The sequence below is a fragment of the Sinocyclocheilus anshuiensis genome, unplaced genomic scaffold (assembly GCF_001515605.1).
Source record: "Sinocyclocheilus anshuiensis isolate Anshui unplaced genomic scaffold, SAMN03320099.WGS_v1.1 scaffold1091, whole genome shotgun sequence".
In the NCBI taxonomy this organism is placed as follows: Eukaryota; Metazoa; Chordata; class Actinopteri; order Cypriniformes; family Cyprinidae; genus Sinocyclocheilus; species Sinocyclocheilus anshuiensis.
In genome coordinates, this window is record NW_015544196.1 from 195378 (window position 1) to 218093 (window position 22716).

Sequence of the window (22716 nt, forward strand, 5' to 3'; positions counted from 1 at the left end):
TATGCATAGATTTGCATTATATAACATTATTGTTGTTATTTTTACCTATTCGTCACTGCATAATATAAAATTGTGGTTAAATGTTTTAGATCATTATTTTAATATCACAAATTGTGTCTGTTCATTTACAGGGTGACCTAGCTCTCATGACAAGCCGATAGAGTGGACACTTGAGGTGTGGGGAGGAAGACAGACTGATGGTTTTCATGTTGGTTCATGTTTTTTTTCTATATTTTATACCTCCTGGGGTCGAAACTGTGTATGGTGCAGTAAATGCAGTTCATGTTGGTAATGGTGATTGAACTGCATTACAGAACAGCAGACGCTTGAAGTAGCATTCAGTCATACTTTATTTTGTATATTTTCAGTAGACCAAATATTACCAGTGGAGGTATGCATGTTTTGTTGATTAATGTCACTTTTTATGAGGCTTTACTGAATGCACCTTTAAAAACGTGTGTCCAGACTTTAGTAGGTCATGTGAATGTGACTGATTCACTTTTATTAATGTTGGAAAAATAAACTGTTTAATTGTATTTTAGTTGTGTGATTTGTGATAAAGGTATAGACCAGAGGTTCTCAACTCTGGCGCTCGAGGTCCATGTCCCTGCAGAGTTTAGCAACCTGTAACTTTCTAGTAATCCTGAAGACCTTGATGAGCTTGTTCAGGTGTGTTTGATTAGGGTTAGAGCTAAACTCTGCAGGAATGGACCTCGAGGGCCAGAGTTGAGAACAGTGTTGAGATACAGTTTATGTGGTTATATTAATAAAAAAATTAAAAAATTAGCAATGTTTACATAATCATAGGGAGTAATATATAGTCATAAAACTAAGTAAATGGGAAATCTCAAACAAAAAATATATAATAAAATCTACTTACAGGTGTCACCATATTCTAATTTGTTGAGATAGTGAATTGGTGGGTTTTTGTTAAATGTGAGCCAAAATCATCACAATTAAAAGAACCAAAGACTTAAACTACTTCAGTCTGTGTGCATTGAATTTGTTTAATACACGAGTTTCACAATTTGAGTTGAAATACATGAACTTTTCCACGACATTCTAATTTATTGAGATGCACCTGTACTTCAGTAAATAGAAGTAAGATTTACGTAATATTACGATAAATGCAAGGTTCCTGTCTATAAAATAATAAATAAACGTTACTTAATTTCTTTAAATAAACACAACTTTTAAATTAAATATAATTAAATAATATTTACTTAGAGTTTAATTAGATTTAATTTCTTCATGAATGTTAAGTTTATTAGTAAGTAGATTTTACTTCATAATAGCAAGTATCCTGTGTAGAGATAGAGATTATTTTTCCTGTTATTGGAATATACATTTTCTTATTGAGATTTCTGTACTTGTCATTTTTTTCATAATGCTTTTTAAAAATTGGTGATATTGTGTTTGCATATGCATATGCATAAAGTATGGTGAATATAGCCTAATACATATGTCCCAGATTACAACGTGACCTGTCCCAGATGATCAAATTCAAGCAGATTTTTTTTTGTTTTTTTGGCACAAAAACACTAATAGGTGTGGCATGTCTCCTCTGGTTATAATATCTACATTCTTTCTTCTGGTGTGGGTAGAAAACATCCTAGGGATTTCAGAAAAGTCTAATGTGTTGATCTAATGTGTTCGATAGATTACCCGAATTCACCCTGTCTGACGAGATATATCTTCGTGACTGGTAAAAATCGGATTTCTTTTCTCAATTCACCAGCCAAAAGTTAACTGCAGACCCTGCTCGGCTCTCCGGTTTTGATTCGTGCGCGTGCGTCGTGACTACGCTGATGACAGAGCGCGGCAAGCGACGCGCCGGTATTTATCAACGCTGAGATGACCTACCGAGCACCGAAGCGTCTCGCGTCTCGCGTCCGCGGATTCTGAGGGCAAATAACAGCGGAGGAGCGAATCCGAAGCGGCTCGGGTCGTTGTTTCACTGCGCGGATCGAAAACTACATCCATCCATCCATCAGTCGCGGAGCGTGAGATGACAAAGGTGGGTGAGAATACAACCGGCTACCGTATTGCTTTATCACCGTCAGTGGCCTGGATTGACAGCACACCTGTCTCCTAACACATCCTACTATTAATACCCAGGCTGTTTATGATGTATTCACATTGTTCTGTTCTCATGCCTGGTGCGTTTGCAGCAGAAAGAAAACGCGTCGCATCGGCGTCCCCTCATTCACCTTTCTGATTTACAGTGATGACCAGCTGATTTATGCATATTGATTTCATTGATATGCATGCTATAAGTAAGGTTTTAAGTGACAGATTTACCTGTGAGGACGTGTTTGGCCAGTCAGTTTCATTCAGGATCTACATCTGACATCAGCTAGTTGATTTGAATAAATATAATGATGTTTATTCCAGTTTTACGCTTTAAAATGTTAGTTTAGCATTGAAATATATTTATAAGGCTTGTTTAGTGTGGCATGAAAGCTTGTGTTTTCTTTTGTGTTCAAAAAGTTTCCTGTTTAAAGCTGCTATTATGATTCAAAGCTTATTTGGTATAATGGATTACAAGAGTTCAATTTTGTTTAAATTATTTAGCATTGAAATATATTTAAAATAGCTCTTGTTCTGTCCAGGCTGGACTATTGTAATGCTCTCTTGGCAGGTCTTCCAGCCACTTCTATCAAACCTCTACAATTAATCCAAAATGCCGCTGCAAGATTAATCTTTAATGAGCCGAAAAGAACGCACGTCACACCTCTGTTCATCAATTTGCACTGGCTACCAGTAGCTGCTCGCATTAAATTCAAGGCATTAATGTTTGCCTACAAAACCACCACTGGCTCTGCACTCCTTTACCTAAATTCATTACTTCAGAGTTATGTGCCTCTAGAAGCTTGCGTTCTGCAAGTGAACGGCGTATTATTGTGCCATCTCAAAGAGGCACACAATCACTTTCACAGACTTTTTCATTAACTGTTCCCTCCTGCTGCAATGACCTGCCCAACTCAATCCCAGCAGCTGAGTCCTTAACCATCTTCAAGAAACGACTAAAAACACATCTGTTCCATCTTTATTTGACCCTCTAACTCTAACACTTTCTGTTCTATTTTAATTCTACTTTATCTATATTTATCTTCTTTTTTTTTATTTAAAAAAACAAACAAACTAGCTTTCGATTTTTTTCTATTCTATCTGCTTGTTTTTCTTTGTGTGTGTGTGTATAATATATATATATACACTTATATATTGTTACTCTTTTGTTAGTTTTGACTGCTTCTATTGTCCTCATTTGTAAGTCGCTTTGGATAAAAGCGTCTGCTAAATGCAAATGTATAAAAGGCTTGTTTAGTGTGTGTTTTTGTGTTCAAAAAGTTTTTAAGTATTTAAAGCTGCTATTATGATTCAAAGCTTATTTGGTATATTGGTTTACAAGAGTTCAGTTTTGTTGAAAATGAAAAATGGAAAGCTGTTCCATCCTCGAATGCTTTTATCAGTTGCTTTTTTTCCATTTAACATTAGCGTGAAGTGTGAAACAGGGTTGTCACTTTGTGATTTGCCATTCAAATAATGGCTTTGAATAGTCACGCCAGTCTTTAGCACATCAGGCTTGTGTGGCATGAGCTGATCTGATCTGCTTCGTGTTGATCTTTTTCTGTTTGTCCTGCTGTTCCTTATTTCCCCCCTCAGAATATGATTAATCAGTTTTAGCACGGCAGATAATCGCTTGATTTAGAGGCTCAACATCATCTGGTGGAACAAATGCAAGAAATACAGAGAGGTAATAATAAAACAACACTCTTAAAAAGAAAGGTGCTTCAAAAGGTTCTTCACAGCGATGCCATAGAAGAACCATTTTTGGTTCCACCAAGCACCATTCAGTCAAAGGTTCTTTAAAGAACCATCTCTTTCATACCTTTTTATAATCTGAAGAATCTTCTTTCGCCACAAAGAAGCTTTTGTGAAACAGAAAGGTTCTTCAGATGTTAAAGGTTCTTTATGGAACCATTTAGACAAAAAGGTTCTTCTATGGCATCGTGAAGCACTTTTATTTTTAAGAGTGAAGATAGTTATAAAATCTGAAAAATCTGAGTTCCTGAAATCGGAACTTGAATTTGAATCTTAATTGCGGATACAATTTTGATGAAAAAACAAGGCTTTTTTAAAGAGTTTATAAAAAGAGAAAACGTTTGTAAGAACCTTATCTAACCAGGAAAGAAAAAGTTGATATTTAACTTATGATTTGAATCCAGTAATCAATACACAGTGGACAGTGAGATGGCACTAGACTAACCTGCTCTCCAGAGGTCTTGCTTGAGCTGGATCATAATCCCAGTGTCTTTTAGCAGACTTAGTTTACCAGCATATTAGATGAACACCAGTTTGAACCTAATACACTGTTTTCAGCAGCAGAGAGAGTCTGATTATTAAAGAAACAGTTCACCCAAAAATGAAAGTTTGCTGAAAATGTACTCATCCTCAGACCGTCCAAGATGTAGATGAGTTTGATTCTTCATCAGATTTGGAGAAATGTAGCATTACATCACTTGCTCAGCAATGGATCCTCTGCAGTGAATGGGTGCCGTCAGAATGAGAATCCAAACAGCTGATAAAAACATCACAATAATCCACAAGTAATCCACACCACTCCAGTCCATCAGTTAATGTCTTGTGAATCTAGAAGCTGCGTGTTTTTAAGAAACAAATTTGTAATTAAGCGGTTTTTAACCTAAAACCATTGCTTCTGGACAAAATACAAGTCTGTAATCCATAAAATTGTGTTCTGCAGTAGAAAAAGTTGTCTCATCTGAATCAGGAGAGAAATATGCACACATCCAGCACACAAGCCAAAGCCGTTCTAAACAAATTTGTGGGTGGATTTTGATGTGAGAGGACAACAGGGATTGATTTAAAGGAAGATTAATTATGGATTATGGACTCATATTTTAGCCAGAAGCAACTGTTTAAAGTTAAAATATCTTAATGATGGATTTGTTTCTTACAAACACGCAGCTTTTCACTTCACAAGACATTAACTGATGGACTGGAGTGGTGTGGATTATTTGTGGATTATTGTGATGTTTTTATCAGCTGTTTGGACTCTCATTCTGACGGCACCCATTCACTGCAGAGCATCCACTGCTGAGCAAGTGATGTAATGCTACATTTCTCGAAACTGTTCCCATGAATAAACAAATTCATCTACGTCTTGGATGGACAAAACTCTGGTTAATAAACACTCTTCGTTTTGGTTGGTGAATGAAATTGTGCAGCTTTCAATTTGTTTTGACCAGTTGGAGCCACCTTATAAGCAACTCTTCCCAAGTAGATTGAACAATGACAATGTGTTACTTGCCATTTCTTTGTAATTGTTAATTTCACCAGCAACTTCTAAGTGAAAATTGTTTCCACACCAGTTTTTTTTTCAATGCTGGTTTATGAAAATGTAAATTTACCAAATTGTTTGTTGCCGCTTGACTTGATTAGACCAAACATAATTACAATCTTGGTGCTTTAATATCGCATTACTACAGTAATATATCTTGAAGCAGCTTTGTTTGTGAGAGTCTGATCGCCACTCTCCCTGAAAGTCAATAGGAGAACGTGTGTTCAGCTGAGATCAATTACATGATTCTCTTGCATTATTAATAGACCCTTCAATTGGTGCTAATCTAGTCTGACGGGGCAAAGTACTGCGACTCTCTAAAATGACATTTACGGGATAGATTTTGATCTTTATCAGTTGTTAAACATTAGGCCAATAATAATTACCAATTGCAATGAGGCCAATCAATGTGATATCAAGTAGTACTGTCAAACGATTAATCGCGATTAATCGCATCCAAAATAATGTGTTTTTAACATAATATATGTGTGTGCACTGTGTATATTTATTATGTATATATAAATACACACATGCATGTATATATTTAAGAAAAATATGTTACGTTTATATATTAAATATATTTATATATGATATAAATTATATGAATGTAAATATATACATGTAAATATTTTCAAAATATATGCTTTATGTGTGTGTATTTATATATACAGTACATAATAAATATACACAATAAACACACATATATTATGTAAACAAAAACTTTTATTTTGGATGCGATTAATCGCGATTAATCATTTGACAGCACTAATATCAAGGCTGCATTGATCCTGATTATTCTTGCATGTATTCCGGGCACTTGAGAAGGTAAGGTGCGATGCGAGATGGTCTACGGCGCGTCTGGTTGCTCGTCTGCTCTCGTGATTCTACTGAATGTGTTGGCATTTAAAGTGGGAATCTGATTAGATCGCCTGTGATTAAATATTTACCGGTGGCTTCTCCGCTACCCCACAAAAACGTGAAAGCAGGAAAGTGTGTGTTTTGCTTGCATGCATCTGTCTGCCTGCTCGTGTGTGTGTGTTTGTGGGATTAATTTACTGCACTCATTAAACTCGCCATGTTTTCTCTGCATCCCCTTTGGTTTCCCTGGTCGCAACCTTTTCCGTGACCCTTGCGTTAATTTTCCTCTGAGGATGCTCGCTGCTTTTCTTGTGTGTCTTTTCATCTGTGACTCGCTCTCATCCTCATTTTCTTCCGCTTGACTTTTAATGTCCGTTTTGCTTTATCAGGGAGCTGCATGTATATTAATATGAATCTTATCCTCCTTTCAGCGTAACTTGTGTTCTCAGTGCAAATCAATCATGTGTTTGTTGTTCAAACTGAAGGGGAAAAGACATGAATTATAAACCGGACAATAAATGTGGTGTTTTTTTTCCCAAGCCACAGTATGGGAAAGAAAAGACTTAAGACTTTTGTGGTTTTACTAAATAATTCACTATTGTATGGAAGACAAAATTTCCGCCACTGAATAAAAAAAATAAAAAAAATCTCTTTTTTTTTCTTCTCACAATTTAGATTTCTAAGAATTCTGAGATATAAACTTGCAGTTATAAAGTCTAATTCTGAGGGGGAAAAAATACTTTTCTTACATTTGATTATATTTCTCAATTGTGAGAAAAAGTTCAGAATGGCTAGATGTAAGGAATCGTGTCAGAATTGTGAGAAAGTCGCAGTTACCCTTGTTTCCGTTTATTCAGTGGTGAAAACGGGCTTCCATATTACAGTATTGGTAAAAAGTTTTGGGTCAGTAGTATTATTTTATGCGGCAATGATGCATTAAATTGATCAAAAATGACATTTAAAGGTGTTTATAGTGTTACATTTCAAATATTTCTTGTTTCTTTGTAACTTTTTTATTAATGTTTTTTTAAAGAAATTAATACTTTTATAAAACGTTTATTCAGCAAAGACCCCATTACATTGATTAAAAGTGATAGTAAAGACATTTAAAATGTTACAAATTATTTCTATTACTATATTACAATTTAATACTGTTCTTTTGAACTTTCTATTCATCAAAGAATCCTGAATAAATTAACTACGGTTTACACAAAAATATGAAGCAGCACAACTGTTTTCAACATTGATGATAATCAGAAATGTTTCTCGAGCAGCAAATCAGCATATTAGAATGATTTCTGAAGATCACGTGACACTGAAGACTGGAGTAATGATGCTGAAAATTCAGCTTTGCATCACGGAAATAAATTACATTTTACTATATTTTCACATACAAAAAAGTTATTTAAAATTGTAATAATATATCACAAGTATACTGTATTTTTTGATCGAATAAATGCAGCCTTTATGAGTGCAAAACTTCTTTCAAAAACGTTTAAAAAATCCTACCAATCCCAAAGTTTTGAACAGTAGTGTAGTATATTTATCAGTTTGTCCACTACTAAATACATTACTCTGGAAAATGCATGTCAATGTGTCTAATTGTTATTGTTTGTTAGTCACTGCAACCCTCTACGCACACCTTGGCAATATAATCGCCATTGGCTAGTAAATTTTTTTGTTTACTCGCCAGACTGATATAATACTTTACACACACACACACACGTTTACTTCGCTATCTAAATGGGGACATTACATAGACTTCTATTGTTTTTATATACAGATAGTTATACACTTTTTAACCTAAACCCACCCCTACCCCTTAACCCTACCCCTCACAGAAAACTTTCTGCATTTTTACAATTTCAAAAGTAACAAAAAATCTTTTTTTACTTTATTTTAACAGTTTTACAAATGAGGACATCCACAAATTGAGGTTTTTGCCGATTTTGTCAGGCTTTGCTCACTTTTGGGTACAAATTTGTCCCCAAAATATGGTTAAGCTTATCATTTCTCACGTGTGTTTTGTTGTGAAACGTAGTTTGCGGACCAGACAGAGCTGTCGGCGATTCTTCCTATTGTGAAGTCATGCAGTGTGAAACCTCCTGTCGCCGAACCATCGTGCAATGTGAACACAGCAGCAACTGAATGCTACCCCAGATAGTCACGCAGTGTGAAAACAACGGCGATCCGACGAGTTTGAAAATCGTGCAGTGTGAACTCGGCATTAGTCGCATTTGCGAGTGATTTACTCGCAATGTAGAGGGTTGTCACTGTCAACATACTGTGTGAATATACTGTCAGTCAGTCTGTTATAAGTGATTGATTTAAAACACCTCACATTAGCGGAAACTCACAATTGATTCCAGTACAGCTTGACATTTAGCTAAGCTAATGATCACCCTGATACACATGATTTAGTAAACACCATTAATGAGTTAATTACAGATAGCCAATAGCTTTCCCCATGAGCCTTTTCAACACTTTCTGGTTCTTTGGTGAAGCGCAGACAAACTTGTTTTGATAGACCGATTAAAGAAAACTGTCCGTCAGTCTTTAGAAGGTTTAATATTTCCCTCTTCTGCCATTGGCAAACTTCAGTTGTTGTATCAAACGGCTCCACTTTGACCTCAGTGTTACAGCGGACTGAAATTAGCTGTTGTGGTCTCAGTGATATTGCGTTTCAAAGCAGCGTTTTTCATCCTGTCATCTCTGTGAATGGAGAAGGGAATCTGTACAGTCACTCCTTGTTTTCTCAGAAACTTCAGATGTACTCGTATGAAAACATCGGAGGCTGAGCTGTTGGTTTTAGTGACAGGAAAATTTCAGCCAGGGCTTTTTCCGGCTGACATGCTTAGGATTTCTTACATGACTTTACTATGTTTGACGTTTAATTTATTGGGAGTCGGATTTATCTAAAAAGAAATAGTTTTTTATTAATTATTTTTATATTGTTTTATTTTTTTAAATATCAAAATATGATTTTTTTATATTTATTTAAATTATTATTATTGTTATTATTATTATTATTAAATCCAATTATGTGTAAAGAAAAATATCCTTTGTTTTCCGCCAGGGCTTTTTTTCGGTCATGCATTGGATTTCTTACATGACTTACTATGTTTGATGTTAGAGTTAGAGCGAGTCAGATTGATCTCAGAAATTAGAATTTTACTAATTTATTTTTATTGTTTCATTTTATTCTTTTTTTTATATATATATATTTTAAATCTATATTTGATTATATTTAAAATAGTTTAAGATATTTATTATTATTATTATTATTATTATATATAAATCCAATTATGTGTAAAAAAAAAAAGTCTTTATTATTGGTGGTCTGACTACATAAGGAGTCAGATGAAATTGTCACATCTAGTTTTAAAGTCATTTGTAACACTGAAAGGTTAAAAGGTTGAGCAATTTGCATTGTGGGATGTTCAGCTGTATACTGCAGATTTTTTTTATTTTCGCTTCAATTAGATGCATATAAAATAGTTGAATGCTGTGCCCATAAACGCGCGGCTGCGCTGAACCCCCGCGGGTCTCTCGCTGCTCAGACAGCAGGAGTGTAAGTGGATATCAGTGACGGCGCAGCGACAGCTCGCGTTAAACCCCGCAGACGCCTCTTTCATCACTGATGCTGCCACCAGTGCTCCTTTTTCCTCTTTTTGTCTTCTGTATGCTGTATACAGAAATTTGAACTGAATGTTAGTATTAGTGTAAACTAGGGGTTCCCAAATGATTTTGTCAGCCGAACCCCTTAGACATAAAATATTTACTTGCAATCCTCTTGATATTTTGTGTTATGTTAAATATTTCAATAATTTAATGACAAATTTGTTCAGTGTTCTCTAATGTCAGTTAATGGTCACATGATGTGCTATAAATAGTCAAAAAGAATTTGTTTTTTTTTGGTAAGTGCTTTTATTTTGACTTAAGAGCTGGATTTTAAAGTGGACTCAATCCTCTTTTCAGTTGTGATAGTTGGGAAGTCCACAATAGGTTCTGGTGTTTTAGGAACCCAATCAAGTTGAATAATAATAATATTAGTAGTATTATTACTACTAGTACTATTACTACTACTACTACTATTTAATTTGGTTGAGTTCCTAAAACACCTGTGTTAATAATAATAATAATAATAATAACAACATAATAGCCTAAATAAATAAATAAATAAACGCAATCAATTTATTATTATTATTATTATGTTTTAGGAACCCAAATTTAATAAATCAAATTTAATAATAATAGTAATCATGATGATTAATAATAATAATTTTAACTGTAATTATAAAAAATTAAGACAGAAATGCATTACTGTTTTAAGTTACAATTGTATAAAATAAAAAACAAATTTTTATAATTATTTTATGTTAAAATATGTAATACTAATATTTACGTTTTAAATTCTTTACTTTTAAATGTTCAAACCCTTGAGCTTTTAGCATTTCAAACCTCAAGCTTTTATTTTGGTGGACTACTGGTGAAATGCTGTAAATGTCTGTCCACAGAAATGTTGTAAATTATGCAAAGATGTAATAAAAATTACGTTGTGTTCGCAAATGCGTATTAACCTCGCGAGACGGTGAAAACACTGGATCACGAGCTGCTCGATCACGTGTAAATGAACACAGTGCTGCGCTTCACTCTGAAACGACAAACAAGCTTTATCACTCAATATCCTTAAAGGGTTAGTTTACCCAAAAATGAAAATTAGGCTGCGTTTTACTCACCCCCGAGGCATCCTAGGTGTATATGACTTTCTTCTTTCAGATGAATCCTTCTTTCAAGCTGTTTCATGGCACACAGCAGGTGTTGCATGCATCAGTCCAAAAGAAGTTAAATAAAAATCGCCCATCCATAAAAAAAAGTGTCTCCCATGGCTCCGGGGTGTGAACAAAGGCCTTCTGTAGCGAATCGATGCGTTTTTGTAAGAAAAATATCCATATTGAAAACGTAATAATCACTTTAATCTAGCTTGCGCTCACTGTTGTAAACGGAAGCAGTTCTGGGAGGATGACGTATGAGGTCAGCGCTGCGCATGCGCCGCTCAGAAGTGACGCACGCGGAAACGCAGCGGAGAGATCAAAACAAAACAACAGTCACTAATTAGAAGTACAAAACGAGGATTTGTAAAGAAGAATGTCGGAGGATTTCGATATAAGCTAAGAGGAGACTTGTTTTCCTTTGCTAAAGTAAGGAAACTTTGCTTCTTTTGATCCTGTAAACAAACGTTGGTTTTCACGAGACTCACCGGCGCATGCGCAACGCTGAACTCGTACGTCATGCTCCCTGAACTGCTTCTGTGTACAACTGTTGGCGCAAGCTACATTAAAGGGGTCATATGATGCTGCTAAAAAGAACATTGTTTTGTGTATTTGGTGTAATGAAATGTGTTTATGCGGTTTAAAGTAAAAAAAACACATTGTTTTCCACATACTGTACATTATTGTTTCTCCTCTATGCCTGGAAGACCAAACAAAGTAGTTTCACTTTCACAACGAAGCACACAGCCTCTTCAGGACATGGCGGTAGCGGCAACAATACTACAGCGAGAATAAAAGTTACGCCTTCTTTCTTTGTGTGAACATTTGGGAGGCGTTATGCAAATCTTCCCACATAGTGAGGTAGATATGTGGGGGCGTGTTCGAACGAGCCGTTTTAGGTAGGTGTGGCTGACTCTTAACTTTTATAAAGAATATCTCTTTGGATTTGAGACTTTAGTCTTTGCAACTTTACAGATCTTCTTTATGCACCAAGAGCTTGTAACACTCCAAAGAGAAAGGAAAAAATGAAATTGCATCATATGACCCCTTTAAAGTGATTATTACGTTTTGAATATGGATATTTTTCTTACAAAAATGCATAGATTCGCTACAGAAGGCCTTTGTTCACCCCCCGGAGCCATGTGAGACACTTTTTTTATGGATGGGCGATTTTTATTTAACAACTTTTGGACTGAAGCAATGCAACACCCGCTGAGTGCCATTAAACAGCTTGAAAGATCAAAGACAATTTTTAATATAACTCCGACTGGATTCGTCTGAAAGAAGAAAGTCATATACACCTAGGATGCCTCGGGGGTGAGTAAAATGCAGCCTAATTTTCATTTTTGGGTGAACTAACCCTTTAATTAGCACTCCATCAGCTTACAGACCTCTGTTTATGAAACCCTTGAGTAAACAAGTGCACTTGAGCAAAACAGTACTACTTTCCTTTTAGTTCCTTTTAACCTAAACAATACATGTTTGTGAATGCAAACACTTATTGCACATGTGACATCTGAAGGAAGCTCTGTCGCCCTCTCGAGCCCTGAGTTTTTCTGAAATAATACACGACCGTGAGCTTATAATGCGTTGTCAAGCAGCACCGTCTGCACTCATGTGCATGTTTCTGGACGTAATGTTCCCATCTTTCACTCATTGTTCCTCACACACACAAACACACACACACACACACACACACACACACAGACACACAAACATACACACACAGAGACACACACACACACACACACACACACACACCTCCTGATCGCTTTCATTTATCTCCCCTCAGCGTTACACCAGAGGTTGTGCCATCTGCTCGAGTCCATAAACACGACCGGCGCTAGCGAGGGCCAAACAGATCTGTGCTGATTGTTACATCTTGCACAATAATTCAATCTCGCGCTTGGCTCGTCTGTGGGGATTTAGTTAGACGAGCACCAGAGGATTTGAACCCATGACCTGTCGGGATGCTCTTGTCGCCTCGGTCGCTCTGCGCAGGACTCATCAAATCCTGTAGCGGACACTAAAGGCGCACCTCTCTGAAATCTTTCTAGAGTTCAAGAGTGCAATCTGAAGGAGTAGTTAATCACGCACTTCATGAATAATTATCCTCGTTCTCTATTCATTGTCACTGATGCAAGACAACAGACTGTTCCCTTATTAACCAGAGGAACATTTTTCACTGTTTTGTTCTGCATAATTAGGAGCGACCCGAGACATTTAGTAGCAAGTCAATGAAATGTCTTCGTGCAAACAATTAAAATCTGCTATGTCTTCATAATTAGATTCAGTTTCAGAGATGCACCTAAACATGAAGTATAGGTCAAAATGAGGTGATTTCTGATTTTCATATATATATATATATATATATATATATATATACAGTTGCAAAGACTCTATATTCTCATGTTTGTGGTTATCTAATGTCAGTTTGTGGTTGCATGACATGAAAGTAAACAGATAAAATATTTAATTTTTTTAAATATAATCTTACATAATGTTAAGAGTTTAATTTGGACTTTGTAGCTGGACTTTAAAGTGGACTCAAGCATTATTATTATTTTACAGTTTGATTGGGTTCTTAAAACATCAGTGTAAATGTATTAATAATGTTTTAATTCTAATCTAATTATATTAATCCAATTATAAAAATGAAGACAAATATATTACTGTTTATAAATACAGTTGTACTATAAAACAAAAAAAAAGATTATTTTTAGCTACAAGTTACTATTCCAATTTGTTTTAAAAAATGTAAATTCTTATGAACACATAATAAATCATATTTATTATTATTGTTTTATTGTATTATTGTTTTAAATCATTGTTAAAATGAAGACAGAAATATATTACTGTTGAAAATTGTATAATAACGATAAAATGAATTAATAATTAATAAAATAGAAAAAAATAATAAAATATAATAGAAATGAATTAATAATAATAAATGACTACTAATAGTTATTATGTTTTAACTCATACAAATGTAGACAAATACATTACTGTTGAAAATTATATAATTATAAACAATTTGTAGAAAATACACAATGTTTTAATGCATAATAATGAAATATATTATTGTTGTAAAATGAATTTATTGTTATTGTAAACATTTTGTTTTGCAGTACAAGTACTAATATTTATTTTTAATTTCTTCACATTCAAACTTTCAAACCCTTGAGTGTTTACCATTTAAAATCTTCAAACTTTTATTTTGGCGGAATGCTGTAAACTCCTGTCCACAAAAAGGTTGGAAATTATGTGAATGTGTAAATAAAGTGAACACAGCGAAGTTTGCATTCACAAATCCGTATTAAATCTGCAGAGATGGAGTTTGCTGCATTGTCTAACTGCATATTTGCTGCATAAATTAGTAGGTTTATGCTATAAAGTATAGTATGCTATTTGTTCTGGTCTTTTGCAACTATATATTAGCACAGAAGATTAGCTGACAAATAGGGTTGTACCGCTAGACGATAGTATCGTGTATCGACGATAGTCCGAGATATCGCCTGTGGCTGATGCCACTGACGATTGTTATTATTATTATTATTATTATTATTATTATCAGGTTAGTAATACTATCTAATTAATATTAGGGCTTATTTGTTCCATTATATTTCTTTTTCCGCGTTTTTACAGTATTGTGCGTTCTAACCAATCACACACGATTATGCTGAGCTTATGAATGCATTGGCCAATCAGAGGCGTTCAGATGAGTCATCGCTGAAACAGCGGAGCTCCGTTGTTCAGCGCGCGCTGACTGAATTCTGACTCGCGAATTCTCTCCTCATAAACAACAAAGTGCAGATGTACGTGCGATGTATAAGTAAGTAAGTATAAGAGATTTATTCATCATATATTCACTGATTTTAACCGGAGTGTTTTTAAAGTGCATAAACTCGCGCTAGACTGAGCTTGTGATGATGTTCTTCGGTAATGTAAATGATCTTTGCTCGTTTTCTGTAGCTGCTTTTTGAATAACTGAGGAAATATAAGCATTATAATTAGTAACTTACAATATTTCTATTGAATTGTTATCATGTTAAATAGAATTTCAGTCACATTAAAAAGGCTGTTTTTAGCCTTACGCTGGATTTGGTTCACTTTCCGGCAATGAAACTAAGTAAATAAATAATTAAATAAATTAGCACGATAATATCGTGTATCGGCGATCTCACAGGCTGACGATAGGACGATATGAAAATTGAGCACATCGCCCAACACTACTGACTAGGGCTGTGCGATATTGAAGAAAAATGCGATATGCGATAACTCATTAAATAATGCGATATTCGATATGCGATAATAATGCTTAAAGTGCCACATGCTCAGATGAAACAGTTTTACTCAGCTGTTGCTGAGTCAGTTCTGTGAACTTCTATAACTATCTTGTGTCATATATATATGGTTATTTGTATGTATGTATGTATGTACCAAGAGTTCCTGTAAAACCACAACAAATTCCTTGTGTTTGCGCACACTTAAGTGGTGAATAAAGCTCATTCTGATTCTGATTCTAATAAGAAAGCACCCCTACAACAACTTCTGAAAGTGAACGGTATGTGTTTTACTCGAGCATTACATAAAAATATAATTTTAACATTAGTGTAATCATTTTAACATGAGTTTAGGAACTGAATAATAAAAAGGAAAAATAAAACACTGCTTAGTATTTACTCTTTGAATTCAATATGCACTGATTCTTATTTAAACTACAAAAGTTATTTAGGTAAGAGCAGTGAGTGATTTTCTCTTTTTTCTCTTTGCATGGCCCCAAATATTGCAAGCTGTAGCAATATGCATATATGTACATTTGCGATATTTCGGATATTTCGATATATTGCACAGCCCTGCTACTGACAAATGTGTTGTTATTTAAAATAGAAAGGTCAAGTGGTGAATGCTGCGCAACTGTAAATGGTCGCTTTTAAACTGAAATCCTACAAGTCAAGAACACGAGTAATTATTAGTGTGGAGAAGTGAAGAGACTCGTCTGCTCGTCTCTCGACAGAGCTGCTGTAGATGCTCCTTAAACAAGTAACTAAAAACCCATTGTTTCTTTGTGTTCTTAAGGTCTGTGCTTCAGGTAATCCTTAAAGATGGGTTTAAGCAGCCAGTTGTGAGTGTAACAATAGTCTCCATCTCAGACAACACGCCTGAGGACTGTTCATGGATCTGATTCTAATGTTTGCTTTGTATCTCTCACATGTTTTGGGTTTTGAGTTTTTGTAGTTAAACTGAGATATATATATATATATATATATATATATACATATAAAATGCATAATATAGGTGGTATGACCAAATAACAGTTTCACGTTTTTTCTTTTCATGACTGGACCATTATATAGGTTTATAGTGCCTTATTTTACTTTTACTATCAAGAGTCCATACACTGATAAAAATAATTTCTTCAGACAATACAAAAACTGTAAATTCTCTATTCGTACTCAATTCAAGTGTGTAAAAGTTAAAGCATCAATATAAACATTATAAAAGTAAGTAAAACCTACTCGACTTTTCTGATACTGTTGTTCCCATCATGAACTTGGGCATAAATAATTAATAAGGTTGATATCATTTTTCTACTCAAAATGACACATTCATACTCAGAAATTGTGTATTGTGTACCAAGTATTGAAGTCTCTGTGTTTGAATGCATGCCATATTACTAATTATGTAGTTGCCTACATGATATCTATTGTATTATTTACTTGGATGTTTCTAAGTAACATACACTTTAAAAGCATGATTTTAATTATGTGTTATGCTAAGTAAAGTCAAAATATTGCAAAGTAAGCTTTGACTAAGTAAAAATTACTCAAATGACTTACTTACTGGCCAAGCTAAAGTTCCTTATTTTCTTTGTTAAATTTACTTAACTTTGGTAAGTAGATTTGACTTCATTTTATATGTGAAGTTATATGTAATAATGCAATATTTACTTAATTTCTTTATGAAAGTTAAGTTCAATAGTAAATAGATTGTACAGATAAGTAGCAGTAAAATTTACTTAAAATGTGTTCGTGCAAATAGTTATAGTTTTTTTTTTTTTTTAAGTAAAACCTACAAGTTATTTTTTTCAGTGTAGAATCTAAAAACATATTAATCTTTCAAAATATAATCAAATGGAAGTATTTTTTTGGCAAGGTAAAACATGAATATGGAACATGGAAAAAATTAGTAATATACTGTACCTTCAAAATAGTGTTTAAAAAATGTATTATAATTATTGATTATTAAATTATTTAATAAATAATAATAATAATAATAATACTTTAAGAAGTACTGTGCTGTAGTGAACTTTTATTTTGGCAGAACTTTGAGTTTCTTTGTGTTTTAATTGTTTATTATTGTTGTTTTGTTATGTGTTTGTATAATGTCCTTCAGAAATCACTCTTATATGCTGATTTGCTGCTCAAAAAAATTCTTATCAATGTTAAAAGCTGCTGTTGTGAATTTTTTTTTGTGAAAACGAATTCTTTGAAAGTTCAAAACAACTGCATTTATTTGAAATAGAATCTTTTGTAACATTATAAATGTCTTTACAGTGACTTGATCAATTTTTATATTATTTACACATCAGTCAACAGTTACCCTCACCCTGGTGATCGATAGGTGCGTAGGATAAATGACCAAAAACTAGTCAAGCATCTAAGCAAAAATTATCATATTTCCACATGAGAGGGATATGGAGTGATGTGGGCTGTTGTGGTTTAAAATGGCCAAGCATTATTGCAAACATTGATCATATCTGCTTCAACTGTGGCTCATACATTCAGAGTGGGAGCTGTTTTATAATATTATTAATTCTTTGAGAGTTGCTCTACTTTCAAAATAAAAAGAGAAAATTATTAATTGTTAAAATGCATAATTCAAAAATGATATTGCCACATGGTTTATATTTCCCCAAAACAATTTGAGTTTGATCAAACCCGTACACTGCTATTCAGAAGGAACACAGAGGTTTGGTCTTTGACAGGAGCTTTTCCATGGGAAATGTAGAGTCAGAAAAGGCTCTGCAAATCAAATATCTGCTCATATCTAAATAGAAAGAGTTCATTTAAAAAAAAATCATTACTTTCTATAACTTCTAGTTTGTGTGTGTGTGTGTGTGTGTGTGTGTGTGTGTGCGTGTGCCTGTGTGAGCGTGTATGTGGATGGGTGGGGTTTTGCTGATGCTCATTTTCAAGTTTCATTTCCCAGATTGATTTTTTTGGGGGATTTAGACAATAATGCCGCATCAGATGTGCAGAGAGAGAGAGAGAGAGAGAGAGAGAGAGGATGTTTCAAGGTTTACTGAACTGTGATTACAATAGAGTACTCTAGAAATGCTTTGTGGTGTGATATAGGAAGAAAAACTCAAATGTAAGCCTAATATCTGAGTTTAGAGCCGCATGGTTAGTTTAATTAGTGGCTTCTGTTTCCATTCTCACAGACGTTCTTCACAGTTATTTCTTGTTAAATTCTGTCCAATACTCAAAACAGCTTCCTTTTCTAGGGACACTTTTAGAGAAGTTTAACGTATTGTTAATGGTCCTTTAACAGATTAGGTCACACCTTTAAAAAACAAAAATAAACCTAAATGTAAATGTAAATGAACCAAGCCTTTATTAATGTGTTTGCTCACATTAATCTCAACAGGGTGTCCGTTGAAAGAGTGTTTTGGGTTTAATAAACTTTAAGCTCTATTGACCGCCGGGTTGAGCATCAACCTGTATGTGTTGCTGGTAGCCATTGACTTCCATAGTATGTAAAAGTTTGTTTAAAAGAAAACAAAATCGGCAGCTAAGGTTGCTAGAACTTAAAATATGTTAGTAACATTCTATGTTTTACAGATTTAAACAAACATGCATGGCTCACCTGGTTAGTGGCATTTAGGGCTGTCAAAATGGCTGAAAAACTAAATTCGAATTTTATACTTAAATATTATCAATATTCGAATTATATTCGAATTTAAAAGGCATAATTTCAGTTAGGGGGAAAAAAGCTTTTTGATTCTCTCCTGAGGCCACAAGAGGGCACATCGCGCAAAATATTACTAATGCACGTTTCTTCAAACCAATAAAATAGCATGACTATCTTTGAAAAAAGTGCATAATGTTTAAAGTAATGTTTATAAACCATATATAATTAAGTTGCTTAAACAATTAGAAACAAAACCGCATCATGCATGTATGTATAGTTTAATGCACAGGACCCGAAAACCAATCACAAAGAGTACTTTATTCATTTAAAAACATGAGATGCAGTGGGATGGGGAAAAACCGGCATAAAAGTCTCGAGACATGTTTTTAAAAGCTGAACTTACATTAATTTTACATGGCTTTCTAAACATGCGGCTCTCTTGTGCAAGACGCGAGTGCAACGCTGATAGATGTCCCTCTAGAAAATGCGCGAAATATGCGTTCTGTGTGAACGGCTTGGTTTCAGTTTTGACGTAAACAACATCTTCTCCGCATTGATGTTCTCTTTTTAAATGAACAAAGTAGCAGTGCCGCATCTAGTGGGTTCAACTGGATAAGCTGTGAAAAACATTAAAATGCAATGACACCTTCATCGTCAACGTATCTCGTGTCCGCTGATAAGGCTGCCTGACGCACACCTAAAATTCAAATGCAACGTTTTTGCATTTGAATGTGGATTTTTATTTTAAATTCGACGAATATTCGAAATTCGAATTTTTTTTGACAGCCCTAGTGGCTTTAACAGCTAGCATTTAAACGTATCTATATCCAAGTCCAGTCACTACTATTACTATTAGATGTTTTATTTGCCAAATACCAGCAGTTAAATCAACGTCATAAAGAATCCTGCATGCTAATCACATGCCGCAGAAAAGATTACATTTCCATTCTCCATATGCTGCAAATTGCAGTCAGAACAAACAGATAGTAACAGTAGGCCCACCCAGACAGGTGAATGTAAACTGTTTAAGCGAGTGTAAAGACACGTGACAGTAGCAGCTCTCGCTGTTTGCAGACCTCTTCAGCATGGTGCAATAAAAACTTGCCTTCTGTTCAGCTCTACATTCCTGTTACTGTAAGCTTGTGAGAATGCTGTTGTTATATTGGGCATCTCTCAGGACTTGACCCTATATTTGGGATTTAACTTGTAAACATTGTCCTAGAATCCCAGATTTTTTAAAAGGAATATTCTGTGTTAAATACAAGCTCAATTAAAAAGTATAAATATGTCAATATTATACAGTGTATATATATATATATATATATATATACAGTTCAAGATGTTTTTGTCTTTTTAGCTGTATTTTGTAAGCTAGAAAGTTGTGACGCAGTTGTGGAGTCCAGTCTGGGATGTGTGGGATGATTTGAGGCGAAAGAAATTAAAGGTAAATGGACCTTTATCGCACTTCCTATATCCGGTAAGTGAAGCAGTGTATCGCCACTTCCGGTCCCATTGCAATGTAGTCAAAACTAATGGGAGAATCCTGTCTTTCCTTTCTCTCGCTGGTGTTACTGCAGCGCACCTGCTTTTATTTTAAACAACAACACGCTGCCTCAGTTTTCACGATTTCCTGACACAACACTGATGAGATGCGTTGGGATGAATTAAGGTCCTTCTAAAATATTACGCGGGAGCACGTTCACGTGGAGTATGCATTTCGAAACTGAGGATGTTTAAACCTACATCTCATATCACCTGCTGAAATGTTCCTATTAATATATTTCCCTTCCAAATGTGCATTCTGAATAAATAAATTGATTTCCCAACTAACCTGCCGCAGTCAAGTTCGTCTTCTCATTAACAATGTTTTGCTCTTACTGATCTCATACTGATGATGATACTGATGATGATTTCATACCTGTTTACATTTTTTAAATGGATTTGACTGATAAACACCCTTACAAAAATTTACCATGGTTTTACTATAGTAAATATGTAGTAACCATGTTTTATTTTATCTTTTCCGCATACTGATTTCCATTTGTATTGCCACAGTTTTACTACACATACCATGGTTAATTTTCTTAAGAGCAGTATTAAAATAGATGAATGAATATGTGGGCGTTGTCTTAAAGAAATTGAACAATGTTGAACATTTTGGCTAATTAATCTTAAGCAGTATAACGCGCTGACAGACTTTAATATTAATTAAGAATTTTGGCATAAATATGTAAATTACATACAGTGAAATGACTGTCAATGAAAAATGACAGAATAATGACTAAAATTTTATACAAATGAATCAATATGTTAATTCTGATCTTATTCATCGGGTCTCACACACAATGCAGCATCGCAGTCACTATTTAAACGAGCACTGACACAGTGTGGTGAAATCTGTAAAGTTATGTTGGATTAAAACTACAAGTTCCGTTGAGTTTGGAAAATTCTGCACACAGTAGGCCTAATCATCAGAATATTTCTTTGCCTGTCTCTGAAAATGTCCGGATTTTGAAATCATCCTGCAGATGCTTATTTTAACAGGCTTTTATTCAACTAGGTGATTACAGCATATTGAAAAATATACATAACCGGAAGAATCGAAACACTGCTCCGACGGGTACTTTCGGTAATCAATTCTGCCGTGATAAAGGTCCATTATGCTTAAAAAACAATTTGTGTGCATTTTGCATGATATATTCATCATAATATTGTGTTTAAGCTACAGCAGGACTCGTTTTGTGTTGCATGCTCATATCTATACAAGAAAAGACACCTCTATAGAAGAGTCCATCTTGACCCGTGCTTAGAAAAGTGTCCATGCAGTCACTTTAGAAAAGGCCTGGAAAACAATTTTGACCTGAATAATGACCCGGAGAGATGTTCATATGGTTTGACCTGAAAACACTTTGTGAGGAATATGTTCAGTGGTTTAAATCTTTAGATTTGTTCTCTGTCATCGCTATTCTTTGTAATAACAGTGGCTCCAGCGCCTGATGTGGGGCGATGGGGATGTGAAAATACGCATCCTTCAGGTCCACTGACGTGAACCACATTCCGGGTTCGATTGCATGTCGAACATCTACAATCCGTAACATGCGGAAAGGAAGACGCTTGAGGCTCTTGTTTAAGCGCCTGACATCCAGGATGGGCCTGAAACTTCCATCCTTCTTCCGAACAAGAAAATATTTTGAGTGGAACCCCCCGGGTTGGACATGGGAATCTACTGGTTCTTTTGCACCCTTCTCCAACAAGTTTTGGATCTCCTTTGAAAGGGCCAGGAGCTGATGCGGATCCTGGACAACTGTCGGATAAACCTGGGTGCTCACTAGGGGTCTGTGACGGAACTGAAGACAATATCCTTTCTCGAGTGTATCGAGAAGCCACTTGTTGTCTGTAATGCCCCTCCAATAATGTAACTGAGAGGCAGAAAACTGTCCCGTCACAGACCCTGAACCCCTAGCGACATCGGGGAACATTTCCATTGAATGATTGGCCGAAACAATAACATTGTAATATGGATGGTAATTCCTTTGTTTACATCTCATCTTCGGGGACAGTTATTGTTTGTATTCGTTATGGAATAACTTGCGCTCAAAAAACTGCATCTTGGTAGTAAAAAGCATCATGGTTTTGTAGCATACAGTGTCACAAACAGAATGAGACAATCCACTAAAAAAAAAAGTAAAAGATACGCGGAATATTGTTTATTTGAATTCTGGTGCTCTCTCGTGACGGTCATCTGTTGGGGTCGTAACTTAGCGATCGGCTTTTTGCACAAATAATATATATATATATTTTTTTTTTTTA

The 22716-nt window shown here is 34.8% G+C and overlaps 1 protein-coding gene across 2 annotated transcripts in view; it reads left to right on the top strand.

Annotated features, from left to right (window-relative positions):
• The first annotated feature begins 1847 nt into the window (after positions 1–1847).
• The window catches only part of LOC107696728 (galactose-3-O-sulfotransferase 3-like), a 37883-nt gene continuing 17014 nt past the window's right edge, over positions 1848–22716 (top strand). The window contains exons 1-2 of one of the 2 annotated variants that reach the window (XM_016497208.1): positions 1848–2017; positions 20297–20350. The gene's annotated coding sequence lies outside the window, so the exon portion shown is untranslated. The remainder of the gene's footprint in view (positions 2018–20296; positions 20351–22716) is intronic. The other variant, XM_016497207.1, reaches the window with a different exon arrangement.